The following is a 10,276-nucleotide window of genomic DNA, read 5'->3' as shown; positions in this document are numbered from 1 at the left end:
TTCTGCTCTTTGTTGCTGCAGGATGAGACAAGAAATAGAAAATTATTCACACAATATTTATGCTTGTAATAAACCATGTGGTTCTTGTTGATGCTATACCCTGATTCAGTGGTTCTCAAACTTTTTTCACCAATTACCACCGCAGAAAACACTTGGCTCTCCAAGTACCACCATAATGACCAATGTTAAAATACCTTAGCGTAGTAGTCCTAAGTATTCATTAACAGCAAGAAATATGTTTTCTTTAACAAATGTAATATTTTTTGGTTACTGTAAAATTACAAACACTAGCTGTGTTTGAATATAGGAAAAATAATACACTAATCACTCATCCGCTAGATCAGGGGTCGGCAACCCGCGGTTCTAGAGCCGCATGCGGCTCTTTAGCGCCGCCCTAGTGGCTCTCTGGAGCTTTTTCATAAATGTATGAAAAATTGAAAAAGATGAGGGGAAAAAAATATATTTTTTGTTTTAATATGGTTTCTGTAGGAGGACAAACATGACACAAACCTCCCTAATCGTTATAAATCACACTGTTTATATTAAACATGCTTCACTGATTCGAGTATTTGGCGAGCACCGTTTTGTCCTACTAATTTTGGCGGTCCTTGAACTCACCGTAGTTTGTTTACATGTAATTTCTCCGACTTTCTAGGACGTGTTTTATGCCGCTTTTTTTTCTGTCTCATTTTGTCCACCAAACTTTTAACGTTGTGCATGAATGCACAAAGGTGAGTTTTGTTGGTGTTATTGACTTGTGTGGAGTGCTAATCAGACATATTTGGTCACTGCATGACTGCAAGCTAATCGATGCTAACATGCTATTTAGGCTATCTATATGTACATAGTGCATCATTATGCCTCATCTGTAGGTATATTTGAGGTAATTTAGTTTCCTTTAAGTCATCTTCATTCAATTTATATCTCATGACACACTATCTGTATGTAATATGGCTTTTAACTTTTTGCGACTCCAGACAGATTTGTTTTTGTATTTTTGGTCCAATATGGCTCTTTCAACATTTTGGGTTGCAGACTCCTGCGCTAGATGAAGCCCGCGTACCACAGTTTGAAAATCAATGCCCTCGTTTACCTGGCAGCAGGGATGTCCAAACGTTCTCCACATTCGGAAAAATACTTAAAAAAAAGTTTTTAAACAGGCTAAGACAAATACATGTAGATAAGAAGTCATACAATATTTAGAAAAATGCATATCAGCTTTGTATATTAAGTGACAAAACGTTTAATCAATATTATAAGTTTTATAGTATCAACATTTCTCCTTGTTTTTGTTACATCATGCCTTTTTTTTTTTAAAACAATTTTTAGGGCCCCGAGCAGCAAAAAGCTGCAAAGATCCCATTAAAATTGCTTTGTTTGTTATCATCCTCCCACTTGGATCACATTTATGAAGCCCTTAACGTGCATGAAAACTCACCAATTTTTACAAGCGTATCAGCTCCGGGGAAAAATGTCATATTTTTGTGGGCCCGTACACAACATTTTAAATTTGACTCTGTAACGCCCCCCTTAAAATGTAAAAAGCGCAATACATAATGACTCTGTGACAAGGGGAGGACAGTCAAAACACAAGTAAAAACCTAAATCTTTTGGAAAAGACAAGTAAGAAGGAAAAATGAAACAATAACCTGTTTTTGGTGGACATTAGGGACACCTTTTGGGCAACTCCTGTGGAAAGTTGTCGTGCTACACCTGCAGCTGATTACCTGCAAGACAGCGACATGTCCACAATCCATCAATGTCTTTTAAAGTAATATCAGTAACTCTATATGAGGCATCATTTCCAACATGTACAGTGTCAAATAGATAGGAATATATTTGATTATATTTGCGACATTGAGGTTAAAGGCCTACTGAAACCCACTACTACCGACCACGCAGTCTGATAGTTTATATATCAATGATGAAATCTTAACATTATAACACATGCCAATACGGCCGGGTTAACTTATAAAGTGACATTTTAAATTTGCCGCTAAACTTCCGGTTCGAAACGGCTCTGAGGATGACGTATGCGCGTGACGTGGCCCGGCGAACACGGGTATGCCTTCCACATTGAAGCCAATACGAAAAAGCTCTGTTTTCATTTCATAATTCCACAGTATTCTGGACATCTGTGTTCGTGAATCTGTTGCAATCATGTTCATTGCATTATGGAGAAGGAAGCTGAGCAAGCAAAGAAGAAAGTTGTCGGTGCGAAATGGACGTATTTTTCGAACGTAGTCAGCAACAACAGTACACAGCCGGCGCTTCTTTGTTTACATTCCCGGAAGATGCAGTCAAGATGGAAGAACTCGGATAACAGAGACTCTAACCAGGAGGACTTTTGACTTCGATACACAGACGCCTGTAGAGAACTGGGACAACACAGACTCTTACCAGGATTACTTTGATTTGGATGACAAAGACGCAGACGTGCTACTGTGAGTATGCAGCTTTGGCTTCTAAACATTTGATCGCTTGACCGTATGTGCGCAACTTTTTTTTGCGTATGTACGTAACTTTTTAAAAATATATAAGCTTTATGAACCTTGGGTTAGGTGAACGGTCTTTTGGGCTGAGTGATTGTGTGTGTTGATCAGGTGTTTGAATTGTATTGGCGTGTTCTATGGAGCTAGGAGCTAGCAGAGGAGCTAGGAGCTAGCATAACAAACACGCAGGTGTTTTTATGCAGGATTCATTTGTGGCATATTAAATATAAGCCTGGTTGTGTTGTGGCTAATAGAGTATATATATGTCTTGTGTTTATTTACTGTTGTAGTCATTCCCAGCTGAATATCAGGTCACCCCCGGCTCTCACAGCATCTTCCCTATCTGAATAGCTTCAACTCCCCACTAGTCCTTCACTTGCACTTTACTCATCCACGAATCTTTCATCCTCGCTCAAATTAATGGGGAAATTGTCGCTTTCTCGGTCCGAATCTCTCTCACTTCATGCGGCCATCATTGTAAACAATAGGGAACTTTGCGTATATGTTCAACTGACTACGTCACGCTACTTCCGGTAGGGGCAAGCCTTTTTTTTATCAGATACCAAAAGTTGCAATCTTTATCGTCGTTGTTCTATACTAAATCCTTTCAGCAAAAATATGGCAATATCGCGAAATGATCAAGTATGACACATAGAATAGATCTGCTATCCCCGTTTAAATTTAAAAAATTCATTTCAGTAGGCCTAAAACCCACTACTACCAACCACGCAGTCTGATAGTTTATATATCAATGATGAAATCTTAACATTGCAACACATGCCAATACGGCCGGGTTAACTTATAAAGTGCAATTTTAAAATTCCCGCCACACTTCCGGTTGAAAAACTCCTTTGGATATGATTTCTGCGCGTGACGTCACAAAAGCAACGGAAGTGGTTGGACCCCATCGGACCCGACAGAAAAGCCTCTTGTTTTCTTCGACAAAATTCCACAGTATTCTGTACATCTGTGTTGGTGAATCTTTTGCAATTTGTTTAATGAACAATGGAGACTGCAAAGAAGAACGTTGTAGGTGGGATCGATCGGTGTCTTAGCGGCTAAGTACAATACTGTAATATCTGTGATATTTGCATTAGTGTACTGTGTCTTTAAGGGTTTGGGGAACGCGCATGCGCGAGTGAGTTGGCGGAGAACTTGAGTGTGTGTGAGCGTGAGTTTTGGCTAACAGCAGCTCGTGTATGTGTGTGCGTTACTTTTTGAACTACAACCAGTTACCGCTTGTTAATAAAGCGATTGAGCAATTTGTTTAATGGACAATGGAGACTGCAAATAAGAAAGTTGTAGGTGCGATCGGTGGAGCGGCGGACTACAGCAACACCAACACCAGGTGTTGTGTTGTGTTTTGAGCTGGATAGCAGACGCACTACGGTGAGTCTAGCTTTGGCTTCCAAACATTTGATCGCTTGCCCGTACGTGCGTGTCGATATGTGCATGTGACGTACGTAACTTTGGGGAAATATATGTTTCTTGCCGACTCTGATGGCGGCCGGGGTGTCGTCAAAAGCGTAAAACGCCCGCCGCCGCATCTAAGTTAGCTACGCAGCTAGGTTAGCTTCTGTTTTTTTAGCTACGCCAAGCGGAATATTATTAATCGTGTATTTACATGTTCATGGTTTAATAGTATTATTGATCTTCTGTCTATCCATCCAGTCAGGGTTTTTTTTAATTTAGTTTCTATCTGCATTTGAGACTGACGCTATCACGTTGGCTACGCAGCTAGGTTAGCTTCTGTTTTTTTAGCTTCGCCAAGCGGAATATTATTAATCGTGTATTTACATGTTCATGGTTTAATAGTATTATTGATCTTCTGTCTATCCATCCAGTCAGGTTTTTTTTAAATTTAGTTTCTATCTGCATTTGAGACTGCTGCTATCACGTTGGCTACGTAGCTAGGTTAGCTTCTATTTTTTTAGCTTCGCAAAGCTGAATTATTAATCGTGTATTTACATGTTCAGTCACTGTGAATGTCCATTTCGCGTTCTCGACTCTCATTTTCAAGAGGATATAGTATCTGAGATGGTTTAAAATAGAAATCCGTGATACACAATAGAAAAAGGAGAGAGTGTGGAATCCAATGAGCCAGCTTGTACCTAAGTTACGGTCAGAGCGAAAAAAGATACGTCCATCACTGCCTCTCAAGTCCTTCACTGTAACGTTCCTCATCTACGAATCTTTCGTCCTCGCTCAAATTAATGGGGTAATCGTCACTTTCTCGGTCCGAATCTCTCTCGCTCCATTGTAAACAACGGGGAATTGTGAGCAGCGCTACCGCTTGTGACGTCACGCTACTTCCGGTACAGGCAAGGCTTTTTTTTATCAGCGAGCAAAAGTTGCGAACTTTATCGTCGATTTTCTCTACTTAAACCTTTCAGCAAAAATATGGCAATATCGCGAAATGATCAAGTATGACACATAGAATGGATCTGCTATTCCCGTTTAAATAAAAAAATGTCATTTCAGTAGGCCTTTAAAGTTACCTTGTAGGCCAAATCCCTATGGAAAATGGTATGGAAATTAGTATACAGGTTTACTCTTTCATTTTTGCAATGGAGATCTGGTACAGCTTTTCTTTAAATTAATGTAATCACAATTGATTAATAGGCAATTATAGAATGCTGTAACCAACGTAATTAAATGTCTAAGGCAGACCGGGACATTCTACGGCCCGCGGGCCACATCCGGCCCTTTGTGCGTCCCTGTCCGGCCCGCGTGAGGCCAATCATAAATTAGAAAATAAATGTAAAAAAGTATCTATGTCGAGTTTGATTGATTGATTGAAACTTTTATTAGTAGATTGCACAGTACAGTACATATTCCGTACAATTGACCACTAAATGGTAACACCCGAATAAGTTTTTCAACTTGTTTAAGTCGGGGTCCACGTAAATCAATTCATGGTAAGTGTGCAATACAACAGTGCTGCTTTTGTTTTGAAAAACGTTATTTGTATTACTTCCATGTGGACTATGCTCGTGCGCGATTGTGAGTGAATGTGAACAGCGGCAATCAGAAATGACAAAATAAATTAAAAAAAACATCCTTGTCGTGCGTGCAATACAGTTGTGCTGCTTTTATTTTGAAAAGTGTTATTTATGGGCGTATGTCCGTGTGTAACCTGTGAGTGAAGGTGCACAGCGGCAAGTGATGCACGGTTACCCCCGAGACGCTAAAAAGAGAAAAGTTGATGATGAATGCCGTGTTTCTAATAAAACATGGACTGCCAAGTATTTCTTTACAGAAATTAAAGGTAAAGCCGAGTGCTTATCTTGTGGTACACAGCTTGCTGTGTTTAAAGAATATAATTTGAATCGCCACTACACGACGATGAAGCGCGCACAAGTGAGGCTGATGCGTTGTTGGCAAAACTGCAAACCCAACAAGGACTTTTTGCCAAATTTCACACCCCCAGAGATGCAGCTGTCAGGACAAGTTTCGTCATTTCTCACAAAATCGCCAGAAAAAGTAAGGCGTTTTCTGACGTAGAGTTTATTAAGGAGTGCTTATTGGACTCTGTTGCGCTGATATGCCCGGAGAAGAGGGGCGCATTTGAGAACGTGTCACTCTCCCGACGCACTGTAACGAGGCGGGTTGAGACCATCGCTGGAAACTTGGAGCTTCAGCTGAAGAACAGAACGGCCGACTTTGACTGTTTTTCACTGGCTTTGGATGAGAGCTGCGATGTACGTGACACCGCCCGGCTGCTCATCTTCTTACGTGGGATAACTGCAGACTTTCAAATCACGGAGGAGCTGGCAGCCATGCAGTCAATTAAAGAGACAACCACAGGTAATGACTTGTTCACATAGGTAAATGCTTTTTTGGACATGTTAGGACTGAAATGGGACAAGCTGGCAGGTGTGACAACAGATGGTTGTCCCAATCTGACGGGGAAAAATGTTGGACTTTTAAAGAGGATGCAGGATAAAGTGACAGAAATTGACATTTTTGCATTGTATTATACATGAGGAAGTGTTGTGTAAGACAGTGGTAAAAATAAAACCATCAAAAGCAATCTGCTTTTGTATAAAGTTAAGTTAGGTTGAATTAAATTATTATTATTATTATTATTATTTATTTTACGGTATATCAAAAATAATTTGAGCAAAATTGAATTGAAATATTGTCGGTGTGGCCCTCCAGCAGTGCTCGGGTTGCTCATGCGGCCCCCGGTAAAAATTAATTGCCCACCCCTGGTCTAAGGGCTTACTACTCCTGCAGAAATGACTTTCTGACATTGTACAATGAGGGTTGACCATACACCTATCCTTAGCCCCAGCCCTCATTCAACAGAAAGCTCAAAAGGTGGGCAGTATTTACACACAGCTATATACAAGGCTACTTTGAATCATGGTATCATTTAAAAGTGATTCCCAGATTACACAGGAGTACAAAGACGGCCGTCGTGAAACCTTAATGCATTGCTGCATTGCTGCATATAAATAAAAGTTGAAACCATGCTGAATAGTTAGGTCCCGGGCTTGAAGGCATTAAACATCACACCTACTAATATTAAGCTTCAAATGATGTTGTCAGTGCTCTCATGAAGACACATACACTATCAGGACAATAGTAATATGATTGCTCAGTATGGACTACTGACAGTGCTGGTACGTTACAGTGGGGTCTCTGTATCAGTACAAGTTCCCTGGTGTCAGCCATAGATGGTCAAGTGGTACTATATGCCAACTAAATTTGGTTAGTAATCATGATCTGGCATGGTTTTTCTTAATAGCAAATATGTCCACAAATTTAAAGGCCTACTGAAAGCCACTACTACCGACCACGCAGTCTGATAGTTTATATATCAATGATGAAATCTTAACATTGCAACACATGCCAATACGGCCGGGTTAACTTATAAAGTGCAATTTTAAATTTCCCGCGAAACTTCCGGTTGAAAACGTCTATGTATGATGACGTTTGCGCGTGACGTCGATGGTTGAAACGGAAGTATTCGGACACATTGTATCTCAATACAAACAGCTCTGTTTTCATCACAAAATTCCACAGTATTCTGGACATCTGTGTTGGTGAATCTTTTGCAATTTGTTTAATGAACAATGGAGACTGCTAAGAAAAAAGCTGTAGGTGGGATCGGTGTATTAGCGGTTGGCTGCAGCAACACAACCAGGAGGACTTTGAGTTGGATAGTAGACGCGCTATCCGACGCTAGCCGCCGACCGCATCGATGATCGGGTGAAGTCCTTCGTCGCGCCGTCGATCGCTGGAACGCAGGTGAGCACGGGTGTTGATGAGCAGATGAGGGTTGGCGTAGGTGGAGCGCTAATGTTTTTAGCATAGCTCTGATGAGGTCCCGTAGCTAAGTTAGCTTCAATGGCGTCGTTAGCAACAGCATTGCTAGGCTTCGACAGGCGGCACAGCATTAACCGTGTGGTTACAGGTCCAGTGTTTGGTTCGGTGTCTCCTGATAGTAGTATTGTTGATCTGCTGTCCATCCTTCCAGTCAGGGGCTTATTTATTTTGTTTCTTTCTGCATTTAAGCACAATGCTATCACGTTAGCTCCGTAGCTAAAGTGCTTCACCGATGTATTGTCGTGGAGATAAAAGTCACTGTGAATGTCCATTTCGTGTTCTCGACTCTCATTTTCGATATAGTACTCGAGGTGGTTTAAAATACAAATCCGTGATCCACAGTAGAAAAAGGAGAAAGTGTGGATTCCAATGAGCCAGCTTGTACCTAAGTTACGGTCAGAGCGAAAAAAGATACGTCCTGCACTGCACTCTAGTCCTTCACTCTCACATTCCTCATCCACAAATCTTTCATCCTCGCTCAAATTAATGGGGTAATCGTCGCTTTCTCGGTCCGAATCGCTCTCGCTGCTGGTGTAAACAATGGGGAAATGTGAGGAGCCCTTCAACCTGCAACGTCACGCTACTTCCGGTACAGGCAAGGCTTTTTTTTATCAGCGACCAAAAGTTGCGAGCTTTATCGTCGATGTTCTCTACTAAATCCTTTCAGCAAAAATATGGCAATATCGCAAAATGTTCAAGTATGACACATAGAACGGATCAGCCATCCCCGTTTAAATAAAAAAGTTTCATTTCAGTAGGCCTTTAAATTGTTTTGCAGTAATGGATTGTGTGGAATTATTTATAGGCACACCCCTTACTCTCTCTTACTAGATGGATCATAGCATAACAGCAGCACATGTTGTGCAGAACAGTCACCTGAAACCGTACATGATGCTCTGGTGACATATGTAATTGGACAAGTGGATCATTACCATGTAAACAGCTCACATCAAACCATTTAGCTGTTCAGCTACCATTCTCAGTTACGGTTTACTTACGGCATGTTTGTGTGCCCACTGCTATCTGGGTATTTAAACGGTACCATGAGTCAATGTAACCTTGTATGTAGCTTTAAAAAGCCTAAGAGCTACATCGGGTGAAAGTGCATTAAGTGTGACTCAGCTTAAGAATGCAGTGGATATTTATAAATTAAGCTGGTCTTTAACATTTTCTGTTATTTGTGGCCAGGTCAATAAATTGTTACCTAAAACCCTAAATTTAACAATGCTACATATAATGCTGTGTACAACACAGTGGCAGGCAGTGCGCTTCTCACCTAGGCCTTCAGTGATGTCCTACTTAGACCGACTTGACCTCTCAAAATACTGTAATTGATATCACCACATGGGCACGGCTGGAGATACTATACAGAAACACACTTGCACACTACTGTGCATTAAATCCCCTCAACAGTGTACAAAACGGTTGTTTTCTGGTGTATTTAAAAATCAATAAACCCATACTTGCCAACCTTGAGACCTCCGAATTCGGGAGATGGGGGGGGGGGGGGGGTTTGGTGGTAGCGGGGGTGTATATTGTAGCGTCCCGGAAGAGTTAGTGCTGCAAGGGGTTCTGGGTATTTGTTCTGTTGTGTTTATGTTGTGTTACGGTGCGGATGTTCTCCCGAAATGTGTTTGTCATTCTTGTTTGGTGTGGGTTCAAAGTGTGGTGCATATTTGCAACAGTGTTAAAGTTGTTTATACGGCCCCACTCAGTGTGACCTGTATGGCTGTTGACCAAGTATGCGTTGCATTCACTCATGTGTGTGTAAAGGCCGCATATATTATGTGACTGGGCCGGCACGCTGTTTGTATGGAGGAAAAGCGGACGTGACGGCAGGCTGTAGTGGACGCTAAAGGCAGTGCCTTTAAGGCACGCCCCCAATATTGTTGTCTGGGTGGAAATCGGGAGAAATTCGGGAAAATGGTTGCCCTGGGAGATTTTCGGGAGGGGCACTGAAATTCGGGAGTCTCCCGGGAAAATCGGGAGGGTTGGCAAGTATGAATAAACCCGCTTCAGCATTTAAAACATATCTTTTGTGGTACTGTCAAAATTAAAAGAATTGTATAAAACAAATGAAACATGAAAAAATAAAGAAACAAAATATTTGAACTCACAATTTGTAGCAGGGCAGCACGGTGCCACAGGGGTTAGTGCCTGTGCTTCACAATATTAAGGTCCTGAGTTCAATCCCGGGCTCGGGGTCTTTCTGTGTGGAGTTTGCATGTCCTACCCGTGACTGCGTGGGTTCCCTCCGGGTACTCCGGCTTCCTCCCGCCTCTAAAAACATGCACCTGGGGATAGGTTGATTGGCAACACTAAAAATGGGCCCTAGTGTGTGAATATTGGCCCTGCGATGAGGTGGCGACTTGTCCAGGGTGTACCTCGCCTTCCGCCCGGATGCAGCTGAGATAGGCTCCAGCACCCCCCGCGACCCCGAAAGGGACAAG

The sequence above is a fragment of the Entelurus aequoreus genome, linkage group LG15 (genome assembly GCF_033978785.1).
Source record: "Entelurus aequoreus isolate RoL-2023_Sb linkage group LG15, RoL_Eaeq_v1.1, whole genome shotgun sequence".
Classification (NCBI taxonomy): Eukaryota; Metazoa; Chordata; class Actinopteri; order Syngnathiformes; family Syngnathidae; genus Entelurus; species Entelurus aequoreus.
This window is presented reverse-complemented; position numbering follows the sequence as displayed.